The sequence below is a fragment of the Armigeres subalbatus genome, chromosome 2 (assembly GCF_024139115.2).
Source record: "Armigeres subalbatus isolate Guangzhou_Male chromosome 2, GZ_Asu_2, whole genome shotgun sequence".
Classification (NCBI taxonomy): Eukaryota; Metazoa; Arthropoda; class Insecta; order Diptera; family Culicidae; genus Armigeres; species Armigeres subalbatus.
Window position 1 is genome coordinate 168,172,378 of NC_085140.1, and position 19,945 is coordinate 168,192,322.

A 19,945-nucleotide genomic window follows, 5' to 3' on the forward strand; every position below is an offset into this window, starting at 1 on the left:
CTTATTATCTGTCGACCGGTTTCGGAACCGGGTGACATCGCACCCGAAACCGGTCGACAGATAAGGTAAATTTTAACTTCATGACGATTGTAAGAACTATAAGTGGTATGTCTTGTCTCACGTCGCATTTCTTATGAGTGACATCCCCTATTCCCTCCTCTTCTTCATTAAATCGGTCATGTGTCATATATATATATATATATATATATATATATATATATATATATATATATATATATATATATATATATATATATATATATATATATATATATATATATATATATATATATATATATATATACAGAGGAACTGCTCCTGGATTTCATCTCATGGCTCCGATGTTCATCTCATCAAAAACAAAGTAAAAAGAAAAGGAAAAGGAACTTGATTTGTTTCTTATTTTTGTGATATTTTGTGAATATATGTTCAATGAGATGGAGATCGCAACATTTCCCCTATATAAATATAGATGGATAAAGAATAAAGATAAAGATTTATTCAGACTATGTATCCTTTCACTGGTGTGAAAACCAAAATGATACTTTTTACAAGTTGACAGGAAAATGTGCTCCTTTCCAGCCCTGCGTAACACCACGCACCTGCAGCAGGTTTCCGCTCTCGTGATTAGCTTACAGATACAGATCTCTAATTTCTCTTCCCTTTGCAGCGTGGAAAATCGCGCTAAACGTCGTTCACTGCCCGTAGATCGTGAGTATGGTTGAGAGTGTCAGAGACACTTTTTGGTCGCTCCTTGGCACACAATATCCCGTACCGTAAGCTGAACACATCATGCATTGGGGAAAACTCTTTTTCCGCGATGCTCGGGTGGACTCGCTCGGCGATAGATTTTCCGTTCCTTCAGTCGAGATTCGGCCGTTCAATTGTGCGCACGTTTTGGAATTGAAAGCTGCACTTTCACAGACAGTTAGTTAGCAAAAGTAGGCGGAAAATCGGTTTCCCCCTTTTTCTAGTAAAGAAAAGCCATCTTGCCAATGAGTGCTTGGATAAAGGGACGTGTTTGGACCTATTTGTTCTTGTGAGACGATTATCTGGTGCGTGGTGGTGGATAAAGGACCTTAAAGGCGGCTTTCCTTTGCTTTGAACTGAAGATTTCTCGAGAACGGGTCTAATTCGGGATCGGTCGGAAAAAGGTGACGTGAAAGTGATTTGCAGATATAGGTGAAAAGTTTGCTGGATTCAATTGTTGAAAAGTAAGAACAGGAAAACTGTTTCCACGAATTTGGGTTAGATAGCTGCAACAGTGATGTGAAAATGAAGTGAATTCCTTGAATCTTCTATTCGAGCTGGAAATGTGAATGCTTCTAAAAAGCGAAGATTGCTGATCGTGAGGATTGAAACGAATCTGGATAAGCAGGAAAAGTGCGATATGCTGCTACAAGTAGCTTTGGAAAAGAAAATTCACGAATAATAAGGTGATTGAAAATTCTGCTTTGTTCAGAGGAGGGTGTAGCACTTGACAAGGAGCGAGAGAGAAGAAGTTTTGCTGTCCTCCGAGAAGTTTAAGCTAAGCATGCTTGCGGAATATTATTTCTTTCTAAAATTACTCATTAACAAATTCAGCCGAATAAGCCACAATTCTTTTTCTATGTACCAGAGCTCAACTCAAATGCAATGAATCAACAAAATCTATGTTTGTACAAATAATAGATCATGATCTCTTCTACGTTACTGGCTTTTTGTTGTATCATGTTAATACTACTTGGTTCATATTACTGATCAGCAGCTCAAGTGGGTGGAACAACAGAGAAAAAGTTCCGTTGATACATAGGGGAACTGTTCCGATCTCCATCTCACTGTACATATATCCATCTCATCGCTAAACAAAGAAATACGGCACCAAATTCGTCGCTTCTTTTTGTCAACATACGTGCTCACTGCTGAAAAAAATCACAAAAATCATAAACAAACCAAATTCCTTTCCATTGCTTTGTTTTTGATGGGATGGAAATAGGAGCTATGAGATGAAGTGGCAAACCGTTCCCCTATATAGAATGATGCATTCGCTTGCTGAAATAGCTGCCTAACCCGTATCAGCAGTAATAAATCTAGTAAATTGGACCCAACGGTAGTCCAGGTAAATGCCATCGGAAAAGTTGAAAATATCGATTGAGGAAAAAATGTGTGTGCGTTTTCCTTGCACAGTTCCTTCCCATTTTTTTTAAGTTTGGGGGTACTTGGTGTGGTGCCGATTTTCTTTGCTATACTGGGTGAGAACAAGAGCGTTTGGCGTGTGAAAAGTGAGTGAGCTTTCTCAGCGATTGTTTCGGGGCGAGAGCGGATGGAGCGTATTTCTGGAAGCGAATTGAGCAATACAGTCGCACGAGAAATGGTACAATTAGTTGAACTTTGTTTTCTGTTGTATTGTTGTTTGAATTGCGTTCAGTGCGGTGGACTTTTGTACGAACAGTGCCTTTCGAAGGATGTTGAAGTGATGCTTAAATGTTTCATTATTCTATGCTTGAAGGAGTTTCTGTGAATGAAAACTTGAAAGATGATACAAATGCGCTAGTTTGCATTCTGTAAGTGAAAATGTTTTTTTACGAGACCGAACCGAACATGTGGTTTTCCTTGTTTTTTTACATACATTTACATTTACAAGTAATTTATCACATGTTTTAAATTATTTGATTTTTATTTTTATTTGCGGTGAGCTAGCTGTTTTTGAACTAAAGTTTCATAATTATTTTTAGTAGTTGGAAATTTATAACGTTCAATTGTTGAAGGCAAGTGGCCAATTGCCAGGTTTTGAGAAAATCAATTAGTGCGTGATAAGTCGTTTATTTTTTTTCTTCGCATTTTCTAAGAAGAAGAGGCGTGCTCCAAATTTGTTTTTGCTTCCAACAGATAAAATCTGGATCAATAAGTGAGCGATATGGACCATATTTAACTAAATGGGAGACCGCCAAGAATCAGATGAGGAAATCGTTATCCAAATCATCACTTCTTGTATTTACCCACTATGCTTTCAAAGGACTCGTGGAACTGCAGAAGCTTTTTTGTTTTTTTTTAATCAAACGTGTCTAGCTAGCATTCCAGTTGACTATATAATGAGCAAAAATATACTGTCATTTAAGTAGGAAGATTATAACACAATCGTGGTAAATAGTATCCGATATTTATAACAACCATTGATGTCATAGAGTTATAATAAATCGTTTTGACATTTTTCCCTATCTAAATTTTAACATTAGTTATGTTAACAATTAATTGCATATTATTCGGCAACTCGCCCGTACGAAAACCATTTTTTGTTTAATATCTTGGCTGTGCTAACCTCTACACAACAAGACCACTTAAAGGTCACGTTTGTGAAAAAAGCCATATCTTTCGGATGCTTGATTTGCCTTACCCAGCCCAATCGGACTATGGGCTTCGGAGTTATGGCCAAAATATATTTTTTTATTAGAAAAATTCTCACTCACTTTTTAGGTACTTACTCTTAGCTGATTTACTCGCAACAAGTTTCATTCGACGCAGAATCTTGTCCCATTGTTTCGTATTGAAAATTGGACATATCGGACTATGGGTTTCGAAGTTATGGCCAAAATTCATTTTTTTACATAAGAAACACATACAAAATTCTCACTCATTTTTCAGGCACTTATCCTCAGCAAGTTGCATTCGATGCAGAATCCGATCCCATTGTTTCCTGTTGAAAATTGGCCGGATCGGACTATGGGCTCAGAAGTTATGACAAAAATACTATTTTTTCATACCAAAAGTGCCTAGAAATTACTCACTCGAAAAAAAACCGAGAAAGGCACCATCACCGCTAGGTGGATTATTCTGGGTTTTTATAAGAAATACTAAACAAATTTCAAAAAGCAAATTATAGTCGTTTCATAGAACTAGAAAGTTAGAACTAGAGCATAATATGGTAGAAGATCTTACAACATAATACACTGCGTAAAGATGATCTACCCGGCTACTATTTCTCTTAATGATTCAATATTTACCGCTGTCCCAGAATTAGGTGAGATATATTTTCGACTTTCTGGCTATGAGATATATGATTGAATCACTTTTTTTCTACTAGATATCTTCCGATCGAGCGTTCTATCCCAGTACCATGGGCCCCGATAATTTGAACGATTCCTCATTCAAATTAACGGGGTTCATTTACAATTTGAAATACTGATTACTCTATGGGCATCCGAAAAAACTGGTTTCTGGCTGGCCTATTTGTTTTTTTATTCTGCATTCTGTTTCACAATATTGCATTTTTTTTTCTTGATTCCACGTGCTAAATGATGCTTGAACCCTTTTTTAATTTGAACGATGTTAGTACCGGGAATTACCGGGAGCACGGGCAATTACCACAACCCCGTGAAACAAGCACTAGTTCTTGAAGCCACCGTTTGTTGGTGTGGCGCTAGTGCTGTTCTTGAAGTTTAAAGCTCCGTTCATATTGTACCGTACATTTCGCGCGGGTATTTAATTATGTATCGCAAAATGATTTTCGACCGTGAAAATTTAAATTTCAATAACTTAACTTATATTGTTCTGTTTTCTTCATTTATCCAGCATTTTACGTGCGGTAATAGCTGCCACAATATAATTATCATCAAAATCAGCCGAAATTATCACCGAAAAAAAAAAAACAATAAATTAATTTCAATAGCCGCCACAATTTAACATGTTCTGGTAAGATGCAATCTATTTGACTTTTGTCTTGTGTCGTTTGTGATCGCAGCGATCATCATCATCCTCATGAATTTATCATTATTGCCGAATAAAGGTTGCATAATGAAGAGGAAGTCTAAGGATAATATTTGAAAAAAAAATGCACGAGGAAACATACGGAAAGTGTTTTAAAATTCTTCTCAAAAATTTTAGGAGCAATTTGATTAAAAACGGTTAGCAGTACGGGGCTGGACTTCCCTTCTACTGCATAATAAACGCAATTTTTCGATTTCAAATTTTATTTTGTGATATCACACTTGATACACAGTATGAGAAAAGTCAAACCCCGTACTGTTTTTCGTTTTAAATCAAACTACTTCTAGACATTCCACTAAAAGAGCTTAAAATAAGCGGCCGTTAGCGCCCGTAAGATGCTGTAAATGACAACAATTATCATTCGATTTTGACAATTTAGGGATTCCTGGACAGGGCCGGGTAAGGTCCTTCGAGAAATAAGTTTATTAGAATCAGAATGAAAACAAACATTTACCGAAAAATTAAGGTAACCAACTTGACCAATTACATATTTTGGACCCTCCTGTTGACATTTTATTGATATCTGAACTAAACAATGCCGCTGCTGAATCCCGCATGGTCCTAATGCAAATAAGATTGCTGCGAATTTGTTTAACTAGTTTCATGTGCGAAAATAACGATATTTGGATGAAATGTTGATGAAACCAATTTTTTCAAGAAGGCAAGCGTTACAATGCGTTACGCTTCAAAGCATACATCATTGAATATCTCAGAACGAACACAATCAGTTCATGTTGAAATTGCAAATTTAAATCGCTGCAATCTTCTCATTGATGCATGTCAATTGAAAGATAAGACTTTGCTTTAGCTCAAATGACCTGTGCAAATTGAAAATTCATTTTTGAACAGACTAAAAGGGGGGTGTCCAAAATGTGTACATTTGGGGGTTCAAAATATGTTGCACTTTCCAAAACGAAGAATATTTTCATTTCAGATAGTCAATCAGATAGTTCAAAAATCTAAGCGATTTATAAACATCCGATGTTCATTTCAAACTTCCTTTTCATAAATAAGACTTTCATCTATGAAATTTTGTGATTTTAGCCTGTATCACACGTCTAATTTGAAAGATATAAGCGGATATAGCACTTCCTCTAGGGATCCAAAATGCAACATTTACCCTAAACTTGAAAGTGCCAGTTCGAAGATTCAAAAAAATACCCAGTCTTAAAAAAGGCTGGTGCACCTCCCAAAACCATTAAAACGTAAATCTATCAAAAGTAATCTTGCCCTGCAAACAGGGTTATACGATAATTATTGAACTGCCTCTATGAGATATGAGACAGCAACTACTTTTCAGTCGACGAATTTGACGTATTTGATCTTGACGCATTAACTCTTTGGTTACAAACTTGAGCTCAATATAATGTGGGCGTCGAAACTAACATAAATTAATCTAGTCATTGTACGTGTCATCGACAGGTGCTTTATGAAACACTATTGGATAAAATAAAATATAATTTAAGATAATTTTTTTTTTAGGAAATTATTTTGAGCTTTTTAGTGGAATGTCTTCACTTGTCATAAGACGAGTTTGTACAATCCCATTGAAATTCCACCACTTAATTGTATCTTAAAGCCTTACTGTTGAGGTCGAAATACGTATCTGTCAAGATACAATTAAGTGGTGGAATTTCAATGGGATTGTACAAACTCGTCTTATGACAAGTAAAATTTTTCTTTAAACTGGACCATTTGTGTGTTGACAGAATAATAGTTTAATAAATATCAGCGTTTTTTTTTTGCTTCAGATTCCAACGAGAATAGTGTTCTTAAATTTGTAGGAAAAATAAATCACTGCTGATCTCAATTAATTGGTTTGCAGTCTTATTTTTTCTATTTTTTTTAACAGAACGATGCATTAGAAATTAAAGGCCCACTCTTTATCACAATGCCAAATATTTGTCAAATTCCGTCAGACATCTATCAAACCGTTAAGATATCGACATGAGTATCAGGCAGACTTGACAAATTTGTTATTATTAAAAATTTGGTATTTGTTTTTGTGACAAATACAGTGCTGATAACTGTTGCGCTATAGCGAAACATGTGTATCTGAAATTAACGAATCAGCTATAGAGATAATTGCAATACATTAATGAAACTTATTTTAGCGCTTTAAAAAAAACTGTTTCTTTATTTTTTTTTATTCGAATTAATTTTTTTCTCGAGCGATATTGTCGCATGCGTCACTGTGTTCCGTGCTTAAAGCCACTGCTTGACAGCTAGCACCAAGTTTAGCAGTAGCACCAAGTTTTCGGCTTCAATCATATTGTATGCAGATGACAGCCGTTTCAGGGGGCTGAATTACCACGGTACCAGGAATCTTTTGATAAGAAATTCATTCGGAAAATTCGAATACTAATTATTGCACGGGGGTTTTCGTAGATGCATGGTAACGATACAGTATTCGGTAATTTTTTACCGATCTTTCAACAGCTGAAGGTACGGTAATGAGTTCGGTAATCGAATTCAATACCGAACGTACGGTAAACGGCTATATTTGATAATCTGTGATAGACTACCAAACTGTTTGGTAATTTGTGCAACATTTTTATCGTACAGATTTGTAAATTTGGTTGATTTGTTGTTTCTTCTCGTTTGTTTGTGAATAAGAATAATAGGACGCGAAGACTGATGTATCGTAGCATAGTATAGAACCCTTGCACAAATCGTAGATGGGGTTGCAGAGATAATCATATCCACGATCAGAATAGATTTTGCCACAATCTACAATAAAGTGGACCCGATTTTCTCCACACACCTGGCCACGTCCTTACAAGTGTTTTCATTTTATAATTGTCCTATCATCTGCTAAAGAAAACGCACGGAACCGAAACAGCTGTCACATATGAAGGAGATAAACAAAATGCAAATATATATACAGTCACTCTCAAAATTGAGCGTACAGCATGGATTAGATGAATATATTCGAAAATTCCAAAGGAAATTTCATTGTTGGCTCGGTTGTTTTTAATGCATTTCAATATTTATCCCTTCCTTCAATGTATGCGTACATAAAATGGTTGAAATTTTTTCTCTAAAGTTCATTTATTTGAAAATAATCTCAAAATACGCCTATTAGATGTGACAAAATTGAGCGTACAGCTAATGTTTTTCTATAAAATTTCTTAATATAAACACGATTAATGTATTTTAATATTGTTTTTTCATGATTATATTTATAATAATAAACATCCGCTACTTAAACATTCAATGTTTTGAAATTAAACCATGTTTTAATCAAAATGGCGAACAAGTAAGATGTATAAACAATGCTATTTTACAATTCAATGCTGCTGGGCAAAATAGATGCTTTAAGATATGGATTTCACCGGCATCGTGTCTTATATATGATAGATAATCGAAATAGAGCGAGATATACGATAAATTTGGGAAAATTCAGTCGGTAAATGATGAAAACAGATGTAAACATACAAAGAAAACGACAAATGTTGGGAACGGCATATTTCAAATTAAGTATAACTTTATTTAAAAGTCGATGTATAGGTAGCTTATAAGCTCAGGACACTCATTAATAATAATATTAATAAAAGAGCAGCACACGGATACATTATAAGATGTCATTTTATATTTGAAGACTCAGTCACCGTAGGAACAAATTTGGTTGAATCATTTAAATTCATCAAGATATCATTAAATAAGCTGCCGAACTCTTAAGAAAGTTTTTTTTACTCGCCACATGGAAATCATCCAATTGTATCCCTTATGGTAACAGACCGTGGAGTTCAATCCAAATTTAATTATGAAATTACGATTTTAAGCTATCTTTTCAATATTCAATCAGAAGTGCTCTACGGGGTTGAAAAGCGGTTTTTATGTTCGGTACCTTAACATGCACCTTGTACTTTTAGAATTTGACTGTGAATGATTGGATTCAATAATATTACTCTTAATGATAGACCTGAGACAATAATCGAGCTTTAAAACAAATTTATGTTAAAGACATACTAAATTTGAATTATGTCGTTCCTAACATTTGTCGTTTTCTCTGTATGTTTACATCTGTTTTCATCATTTACAGACTGAATTTTGACAAATTAATCGTATGTCTCGCTCGATTTCGATTATTTATCATATATAAGATGCGATGCCGGTGAAACATACAAATTTAAGCATTTATTTTGCCCACAGGCATTGAATTGTAAAATAGCAATGTTCTTACCTCTCACTTGTTCGCCATTTTGACCAAAACATGGTTTAATTTCAAAACATTGAATGTTTAAGTAGCGGATGTTTATTATTATAAATATAATCATGAAAAAACAATATTAAAATACATTAATTGTGTTTATAATAAGAAATTTTATAGAAAAACATTAGCTGTACGCTCAATTTTGTCACATCTAATAGGCGTATTTTGAGATTATTTTCAAATAAATGAACTTTAGAGAAAATTTTTTAACAATTTTATGTACGCATACATTGAAGGAAGGGATGAATATTGAAATGCATTAAAAACAACCGAGCTAACCATTAAATTTCCTTTGAAATTTTCGAATATAATCAACTAATCCATACTGTACGCTCAATTTTGAGAGTGACTGTACATATTATATGAGTAATTTCAAATTATATAATAGATATAATGAATATGCAAGATACAGTTATTCAAGTGAACAAATTTTTAAATATTATAAACTGATGAATATGTACAGAATCACAAACAGAAGTAAGAAAGAATCGAAGCTGATGATGAACTTATGAATTTGTGTAAAAACAGAAAGATAGCCTAACGAATGGATGGAAGACATCCACAGAGATAGCGAAGAAGAAAGTGAAATAATATTGGCTTGATCTCACCAAATGTGAATCGATCTCCGTTGAAAGCCTCCTTTCAAGAGGCTCGGAAGCCTCCTTTCAAGAGACTCGGAAGCCTCCTTTCAAGAGGCTCGGAAGCTTCCTTTCAAGAGGCTCGGAAGCCTCCTTTCAAGAGGCTCGGAAGCCTCCTTTCAAGAGGCTCGGAAGCCTCCTTTCAAGAGGCTCGGAAGCCTCCTTTCAAGAGGCTCGGAAGCCTCCTTTCAAGAGGCTCGGAAGCCTCCTTTCAAGAGGCTCGAAGCCTCCTTTCAAGAGGCTCGGAAGCCTCCTTTCAAGAGGCTCGGAAGCCTCCTTTCAAGCCAGCTTTCCACGCTCGCCATAATGGCGACTGCTATAAATAAATCTGACAGTAACTGCTTCCGACGCTGACCTGTAATCGACGCTGGTCGTATCTCAGCAACCATTTTTACATTGTTTATTTATTGTTATCAAGAAAGGCGAGATTTGAAAAAAGGAGTTTTTGTAACAAGCTTTTGATAATTAAATACTAATTTATTTATTGTTTCGCAAATATGATCAACACTAATTATCGTTTTAGGTTGAAGAGGTTCTCCCATACAAACAGCAATTCAAGTACGCGCTGTGTGATCCCTGTTGATGTGGAGGTTTACTATATAAAGATTTCTAATCCGGACATGTCACAGAGCAGCGCAGTACTGATATTCAATTAGAATGTAATTCCAACATGTTTAAGCATTCGTTATTTGTCTTGATGCTATTTAGTTATGTTTCCTACGATGATTACTAATGTGTATTCATTATGTTCTGAGCTCATCACCAGTAACCGACCTAAGGTGTTTGATAGTCATTGGCTTTTGGTATCGTTATTCCGAGTTCATAGAACATGCGAGTAGTCAATAGTGGAGCCAAACCGCCCTAACACCAACACTCCAGAGGGAAAGCAAAAGTGTCTTGTTCGATCTCACGGAAACTATCCAATCCAATGAGAAATAATCCAGCCAGGCTATGCCTCGCGTTTCATTATTAAACTTACGTTGTGCATATGACTTCCTTTTCAATAATCCTTTTTTTATTTTCAACTTAGGCACATATACAGCTCTAAAATCTTCATAAGCTAGTCTTACCCCATTAACGTTAATATGGCTAAATAAAGTAACTATTCATTAGTATTGGTTACTATATTTTGTTCCTGATATTGTTACAATTTACTGTCTGTAAATACGACTCTGAAATGGAGTTTATAGTAGGTATCCCATTTAATTTAATTAATTAGTGAAACTAAGAAAAGTGGAATGTTATCATCTGGACCGCACTGTGTTGGATGGATGACGGCTATTGAGCTTGAACTAGCATGGATGTCTAATACGCAATAGATGTATCCTAGGGTTCATCTATGTATAACATGCAACGCAATACGTAACGTTAGGTTTTATCACTCCGATCTTAGCACAACCGAGTTTTGCGCTTTTGTTTACTTGCATATCGCCATTCAACTGTTCATAAGGCTTCTCTTGAATAAACTTTTAGATAAATATTACAGATCAAATAAATTCAAAGTGACCGGAGCACACAGGTAACTGCAGCCAATCATCTAATTCCAATCGTCTCATCTCAGAAATATTTTGTTTCGAATTCCGTGTTAGACTTAATTTTGAATTTTAACTCAGCGCTGCATTCGAACATGTCTGGGATTGGAATCTAAATGATAAAAATAATTCACATTAACTGGGGTTACACCTTCCGTATTGAAATAACTGTTGTATCGCAGGAATACCTACTTCAACCTTAAAGACAAATGTATATCATATTTTTGACACAGATCAAATTAATTTTCAATTATCAAAATCTTGTTCAAATTTTATTCCATTATCTTCAAGTCTTGCCTTTTTGAATAACAATAAATAAACAATGTGAAAATGGTTGCATAGATACAACCAGCGTCGATTACAGGTCGGCGTCGGAAGCAGTTACTGTCAGATTTATTTATAGCAGCCGCCATTATGGCTAGCGTGGAAAGCTGGAGAGGCTCGGAAGCCTCCTTTCAAGAGGCTCGGAAGCCTCCTTTCAAGAGGCTCGGAAGCCTCCTTTCGAGAGGCTTGGAAGCTTCCTTTTCGGAGTGCCATTAGTTTTCAGGTCCGTTTTTCATGAACATGAACTAAAAAAGAGCAAAAACGAAAGGTCTAACCTACACCCAAAAAAATCTGCACGTTCTTTCCACCTGAAAAAATACGTAGATTTTTTCCACCTGAAATTCACGTAACTTTTACCTGATTTTCCGATAGAAATTTCATTCTACGTGAAAATCAGGTAAGTTCTACCTGAGTTTTAGATAGAATTCACCGGACACGTAAGTTTCACCTGAATTTTCTGAAGTATTTGCAGCTACGTGCGCACGTAAAATGTACCTGAAAATTCAGGTGAAAACAACGTTTAGATTATTTGGAGTGTAGTTTATGCTGACAACATGGTGTTCTCGGTTCTAACGTTGTTTCGCGAATCTATCGTGTTGCTGTATCCAGTGGATCAGGGCAGGTGACTTGATGCCCATACGGACTGATTTATGCACTGCACAACCAATTGCTGACGGGTTCCACTGTCACAGGATCGATGCGGTACCCTTATGGAAATCGTGGTCGGTGAGCACGATCGGTACGTGGCCGCAATGATCGTCCTCTTCGTCTTACAATCGATTGGGTTCATCGTTGAGCAGAAATTATGACTATGATCTACCCACCACACTGTCGAGATTGCATGGATAAAGAAAGATCTGCTTGACACTAAACGGCCAATGGCGGTTCGGATGCTGGAGTATCCACCCATGACGAATCGTTCTTGATCAAACCCTGCACCTGACAAAAAAAAAACACTTGTTCGAAGGTTTTTTTTTTGCTGAAAACCTGCAAAATAAAATCTTCGAACAAGTGTTTTTTGTCAGGTGCAGGGTTTGAACAAGAACTAGTAACGATAACGCCAATTTACACGTCTTTGCGCTAATTAGCCGTTCTTGCAAATCTTGAGCAGTTTTTTTTGTTCTCGGATTCGCGTTTTCTGAACCTAGTATACTATCTTATTTTATAAACTTCAACTTAACTGTTCGTCTTGAAAGCCAAGTTGGAAAGCACTTGGTTCAAAAGGATTCTGGGACTCAAATCCCCTTTGTGGATCGATTTAAAAAGGTTCCGATCAATATTGGTCAGATCCACTGATAATATTTTCATCTTGGATAGGTTTTATAGGTCGTTACATTTGGCGCGATACGACGTAACGCATCGTCTGGTGTCGCGCTTCAAAACATGTTGAATGCTTTTTGACGCGCGATTAGTACAACAGAGTTGTAAGGAAAGTCTATATATAGGCTATATATATAAGGGGCCCTTCTTAGCAGTGCGGTAAGACGCGCGGCTACAATGCAAGACCATGTTGAGGGTGGCTGGGTTCGATTCCCGGTGCCGGTCTAGGCAATTTTCGGATTGGAAATTGTCTCGATTTCCATGGGCATAAAAGTATCATCGTGCTAGTCTCATGATATACGAATGCAAAAATGGTAACCTGGCTTAGAAACCTCGCAGTTAATAACTGTGGAAGTGCTTAATGGACACTAAGCTGCGAGGCGGCTCTGTCCCAGTGTGGGGATGTAATGCCAATAAGAAAAAGAAGATTGCATGGATAAAGAAAGATCTGCTTGACACTAAACGGCCAATGGCGCTTCGGATGCTGAAGGATCCACTCATGACGACTCGTTCTTGTTTAAACCCTGCACCTGACAAAAAAAAAAACACTTTTTCGAAGGTTTTATTTTGCATGTTCTCAATAACGCACACGTCTTTGCACTAATTATCAGTTCTTGCAAATCTCAAGCAGTTTTTTTGTTCTCGGATTCGCGTTTTCTGTTCCCAGAATATCATTTATTTTATAAACTTCAACTAAACTGTTCGTCTTGAAAACCAAGTTGCAAAGCACTTGGTTCAAAAGGATTCTGGGACTCAAATCTCCTTTGCTGGCCGATTTCAAAAGGTTCCGATTAATGTTGTTCAGATTCACTGATAAGCGAGATGGACATATTTTATCTTGGAAAGGTTTTATAATCGTTACGTTTGGCGCGATAGAACAGAACGCATTGTCTGGTGTCGCGTTTCAAAACATGTTAAAGGCTTTTTGACGCGCGATTAGTACAACAGAGTTGTACCGAAAGTCTATATATAGGCTATATATAAGATCCCTCCAAAAATGAGCTTTTCATATGATGCCCGTGGTTCAATAGTGTTATATATCGATCGAATCAGCTCGAAGAACTGAGATGATGTCTGTATGTGTCTGCGTGTGTATGTGTGTATGTGTACAAATGTTGTAGACACTCTTTTTGGAACTTAGCATTGGCCTCGTTACAAGATGCATTCGACAGAGAATTCGGTACAATTGTTTGCTATAGAAAATTGGCTCGACCGAACATTGCATTTCGGAATTATTGAAAAAAAACATTGGAAAAAAAAAATTAAATAAATGTCTGGTGGAAATGTCTATTAATGAATGTTTTGTATGTTTTTATTGTATGTTTTTATGTAATGTATTAAATAAATAAATTGATGGAAATTGTTCGATCTATCCCGATGGCGCGCACCTAATGAGTCCGTGCAAATAATGCAAATAATTTATGGCCGAAATGAAGTTGTCAAGTGGGTTGTGACTGGACCAGAAGACCTCCGATTTTTTCGAGAGAGCTGCGCGGACGGATGTCGCGCTTCCAGGAATGATTTCCCCCTCCGAACGATAAACTTAACTTTTCTCAAACTCAATTCTATAATATAAATTATTTAAAACTCTTGATGCCAGCCTTTTTGGAAGCGAAATAACCGAGTCTGAGATTGTTCTTCCTCAACCATAAACTCCTCTTCCATAAACCATATCGAAGGCATGCTTTCTCATTGTAACGCACCAAATTTTATTTTGAACTAGCAGACCCGACGAGCTTCGTTTCGCCTAAAAAAGATTCAATTATTCTCTGATTAGTTCTCGAGTTATGCAAAAATAAGTGTTTCAATTTTATGGGAGCCCCCCTTTCCAAAGGGAGAGGGGTCTCAAACCATCTTAAGAACGTTCCCTGGCCTCAAAAACCTCTGCATACAAACTTTCACGCCGATCGTTTCAGAAGTTTTCGAGACTATAAGGGTCAGACAGACATAAATTCATTTTTATGTATATAGATTTAGAAAATTATTTCACTTAATAAGAAAAAAGGGAGCTTTTTATATGGGACAGCAAGTCCTGCAGCGGGAGTATACGTATAAAGCAATGATGAAAATTAACAAGTCCAGACACCGTCGATACGTCGTTGTAAAAATGTTTACCTCTTTCTCGTCGAAATGAGTCGTTACTTTTGAAAATTTGGATTGTAGAATTCGTTGACACTATTCTTAATGTGCTGCTGCAACAGATGCTGGATTCGCTGGTTACTAAGATGACAACGTCAATATTCTACATATTCGTTGTCCGCCATCTTAGAAACCATCTCCGTCTCCGTGATTGTTCTGTCATGTCAACTATAGGTGGGCGCATTGACCATTTTGACGCTGATTCTATTGATGTTTTTGATGCGTTTGCGATTTCTGTTGGTATCTGTCCAAGGTTTGAAGCTTATTTGACTTTCCGGTATGACTTTATAGCAGGAATTTCAAACGATCCCATTGTTCGATCTTCTGAGCAAAGATAGGGATAAAGTGATGGGATATTGATTTCATTTTTCTATCCGCTCAGCAAACATGGAAGAACATTTTTTCACAGCTTAAGTGTTGTAACAACTCTTTCGTGTTGTGCACAAACCAACAACTGCGCTTGCTATTCGGATCATCATTAAATGCTCATTGCTCAAATGATAATTGATAATAGGGGTATTCACTAAACGGCGTACACTCAGAAATTAATGAATTCATTTGGGAACTTTATTTAAGTAATAATTTACCTAAATTGAATTTGTGCATGACAAATACTTAAATTTATACTTCCAATGCATATATTTTAGTATCATTAAGAATAACTTGATATTAGCGGTTGTCAAGTACTTTTTTGAACAGCATGCCGAGAGCTGTTCTTGCTAGTTTCATTGTTAGGTACAGCAGTCGAAATAATCAAATAAACTGTACTTCGTTTCTTCTTTTATTAGATAAATAGCCATACTTCAAGACGAGCTATTGTTGAAACATAATGATAAGTAAAAGAATATTTTCACTAAAGACCGACATTCCGGGTTTTAGTTCCCACGCTATTAATTAGGCAGGAATTTTGAATTGATTTTCCATGCACTTCACTCCTCATAAACATGGGAGCTGAATTCCCACAAGACAACCATGATATTGGCTTGGATATAGGTAAAAAATGATTCGATTCGTTTGGTTTTCAATTTTAATTTACAGCATCAGATTAACACAGCGTACGTTCCTGCGACTATCCCACGATATACTCAGCAGACGTTAGAAGACGGGGCATCGCAGGACATTTCTGACGAAAAAGACTGTTGCAGTTGCAGATCCACTGCATCGTTGGATGAAATACTATTTAGTTAAATTTTAAAAATCAGTTTTATAATCGAAAGGATATATCCATAATAGCATAAAACGTAAAAAATTTCCAAAAGTAGCGGAATTACGAACTTGGTGTCTTCGACAAAGTTTTTCAGGAGAACTTTTGCTACAACTCTCGCGAAGCCGTATACCTTCCATGTTGTAAAGTGGAAAAAATATTTTTTTTCATCTCACTTTTAGGATGATTGATAATAAGGTTGAATACCTCCAAAGAAGCCCGTCGACTTACTGATAAAATGTCTCGAAGACGCCATTGCGCTAAATTACATAATAAAGGTACTACTAAAGAAACGCGCTAAAACACGAATTTAGCCAGTGTGCAGTGCGTGGAGAGGATGGAGACGCTTGGTACACCGTACGTAAGTGCCGTAAAAGCAGGTTCCTCGCAATGTCGTTAGATGTCCCACCCAAGGCAGTGATTCCCAAAGTGCGGCCCTTTAAGCCTTTTCCTGCGGCTCGCGAAGGTTTTCTGAGAATACACTGCATGTGGCCCATTGATAAGCAATATATTATATTACAGTACATATAGGAAAAGCCTATTATCATTCCCAAAATGTCGGTGTACTCGGAAACATGTCATGTTCACATCACTATGATGTTGAAGCACGATTTTATCATTATGATTCAAGGAATTCATAACTTCATACATAGATGTTGTGTAGCTAGAAATATACAGCAAACATATTTCGATGTTATCGTCCCGGGTTATTATAATAGCAAATTTTTATTTAATTACAGATTTGAAGCAACTAAAGGTTGAACTACAGGTAGAAATAATGCTGTAATACCCGTCATGCTCCGTAATAAGAATACTTTTATTTTTCAAAATAAACTAGGTTTTGGCGAAATTGAACTGAAATTTTGCTGGATTACTACCTCCAGAATATACATTCACCATCAACAATGGATTCTGTTCAGAATACCATTCGGATTCTTTCGCAAGCAGATTCTGGTCAGAGCCTTCAAACGAACTCTATCCAAAATTTCAAACGAATGCCGAAAGGGTTCTGGTTCGAATATCGACCGGAATTCTGTTCACGAAAGGATTCGCTTCAGAATTTCAAACGAATTCTGTTTGAAATTCTGAACAGATTCTGTCTCAAACGGATTCTTGTCAGAAACTCAAACGGTTCCCTCAAACAATAGACAATAGTCCCCTAGAAATAAATATACGCTCTAAATCACTTAAAAAGGCTTGTTTTCGAATCACAATTCAAATTTTCCAAACAACAGCGTGGCACCTAGACCAGCAGACAGCGTACAGGGAAATATTAACGAGAAAACATAATGATAACTAAATTATGCACGGAGAAACAAAATAATGGATCAAAAAGTTGAGGTGCATTTTGCGGAATATTTTTATGAATCCACTTAGATCCACCTATGATTTATATATGTAACAAAAGAGTAAGAGCTACTGAAGCTAATGACATAGATAACCTGCTACCCTGAAAGGTATACCCGATTAAAAATAGTGTTAAAAAACTATAAAATCTGATATAGCTCCCTAAAATGAAAAGATACCCGGATAAAAATGTACTATTGGTTCAATAGTGTAAACAATTGAATTACCATAAAATGTACGGTATACAATAGGATCCATTGTTTCTTGATGGTTGCACAGATTGTATCCATACTGTGAATACAATACGTCAACATATTTCTCTAATGTAACTATACTTGCAATTGTTTTTGGAACGTTTTCGTACATAAGTTTCATACACTGATAGTTTTTGAAACGTTTCTTTACATTGGATATAAACTATATAACAATATTTGCCTCATAGCGCCAAATATGCATTTTTTCCCTTTAAATTGCATTGTTGAACAGTAAAGCTGTCACAACTGAGAAATTTAAAATCGTATTGTTTTACTATACAAATACAATACAATCCATTGTATTTTGAACAGTTTTGTTCGGATATTTCAACAATATATTAACCATACACTCTATTGTGTGACGAAAAAAATGTATGGAAAAATCTCAGATTTTGTATAGTTACGATACTTAACAACCCGTACATTCTATTGCGAAAACTTCATTTACATTTCAGTAAATGGTTCATAACAATGCATTCTAATGTATTTCTATGGTTTCATTTACAATATAATCTATTGTCAATTTAATGTTATTAATAGTAGTGTCACAATAAATTGCATTGTTATTCTACTGTATTTTTTATTCGGGTAGCGATTTTCACTCTTCTACGACATAATGTTTTTTTGAAGCACCTAAAACTTTGTAGAACATTATGAAAATGTAAAAATTTAAATAAAAAAGTTAGAGCTAAAAAATTAATTTTAAGGGGTTACTAACTTCGCACCCCTATAACTTTTTCCACTTCAGAGACAAAAAGTTGGTGTCTTCGACAAAGTGTCTTGTAATTGTCATTTTCACAATGTCTCCATACAATATAAACAATTTTATCAATAAAATAAAAAAAAATATTTTTTTTCTCGGGGTGCTCCCTTTTAAGTCAGTTTTTCTTACTCCTAAAATAAAATGCTCTAAAAATAAAGACACCCTCCAGAACACGGCAAAAGTCTCCAATCAATTGTTTCGCCGATAATACGAATGTCCCACTTTTTTTTCAAAACCATCCCACTGTGCGCCAGAGCGATGTTCCACCTTCGCAAAGCGACTTCCCGGATTATGGCATTACCAGTCTTTAAGTAACAGCTCAATTGGTTTCAACGCTCAAATCCTAATTGTCCATGATCGTGTTAGCCATAATCACTTCTTCATAACCATTTAATGCCACTATTTATCCGAAACGAATAGATTAAGAAGCCCTACATGACCGCTGCTATGCAAGTTTGTATATTCCTATAGAAACGATAAATATCCAATTTAGCACACGCTTAACATGAAACATTATAACTACCCTACATATTTATGAGTGGTGGGTGATGGATGTAGCCACCACGTTACATACTTATCTACGAGAATAATTCTCGCTTAACTTTTCAAAAGGTCCTAAGTAACATTTTTTTCATGAATTAATTTGAATAGCGCAATCGACAGAACAACATGAAAGCTTTTGATTGCGCTACTCAAATTAATTCATGAAAAAAATGTTACTTAGGACCTTTTGAAAAGTTAAGTGAGAATTGTAGCTGTAGAGTAAGCTGTAAAACTAAGGTGTCAAACATAGGGCTTCATGTTTTGCTACAATGTTACGTTACATTTCTGTACCTATTTATATCTATTTGTTCTTGATTGTGGATGGAATGGAGGGAAAATCGGAAGCCTACCTAATGCACAGCAATTAGCGTAGTAATGTTTGGATTTAGCTCTGAAAATACTCATCGTGTTTCACTTTCTCGCGCGTACTTTTAATGGGAGGCTTTTTTAAGCGACCTTTTTAGGGAAGGCTTGGAACTCCATAGTGATGTATATCAACCGATACGGCTCCACTCAATGAATAAGTTTCACAGCAAGTAATAAGCTTGATCACGATTGTTCATTACGTTCGAAATTTGAGAAGAAAATAGTGTTTCAAACCAAATAGGAGTTTATTGCCCAAACTAATTACGAGAAAGGCAGTAAAATTAATTTGGATTTTTCCACAGTTCCTTAAAGGTACTATTATAGAACTATTCTAATCAGGACATTTGGATCATCGGTATGTTTTACATTCGCTTAAACTTAATCTAACTGCTGTACTGCCACGATTCGCATAAAATTCACATGTCGAGTTTTGACGATTTTGATTTTCTTCCAGAAATAAGCATCAGTCTTTAAGAACAACTGATAAAATAACAGGCTTTTTTTTCTAGACATTTGAAAGTTAAAATCCAATTGTATTGTCCCATCTTGCTATTTA

At 35.9% G+C, this 19,945-nt stretch overlaps 1 protein-coding gene across 1 annotated transcript in view; it reads left to right on the forward strand.

The window, feature by feature from the left end:
* The first annotated feature begins 628 nt into the window (after window positions 1-628).
* LOC134211150 (potassium voltage-gated channel protein Shab-like) overlaps window positions 629-19,945 on the forward strand; it is a 593,106-nt gene continuing 573,789 nt past the window's right edge. Inside the window, 1 exon segment of the mRNA XM_062687792.1 lies at window positions 629-1,436. The gene's annotated coding sequence lies outside the window, so the exon portion shown is untranslated.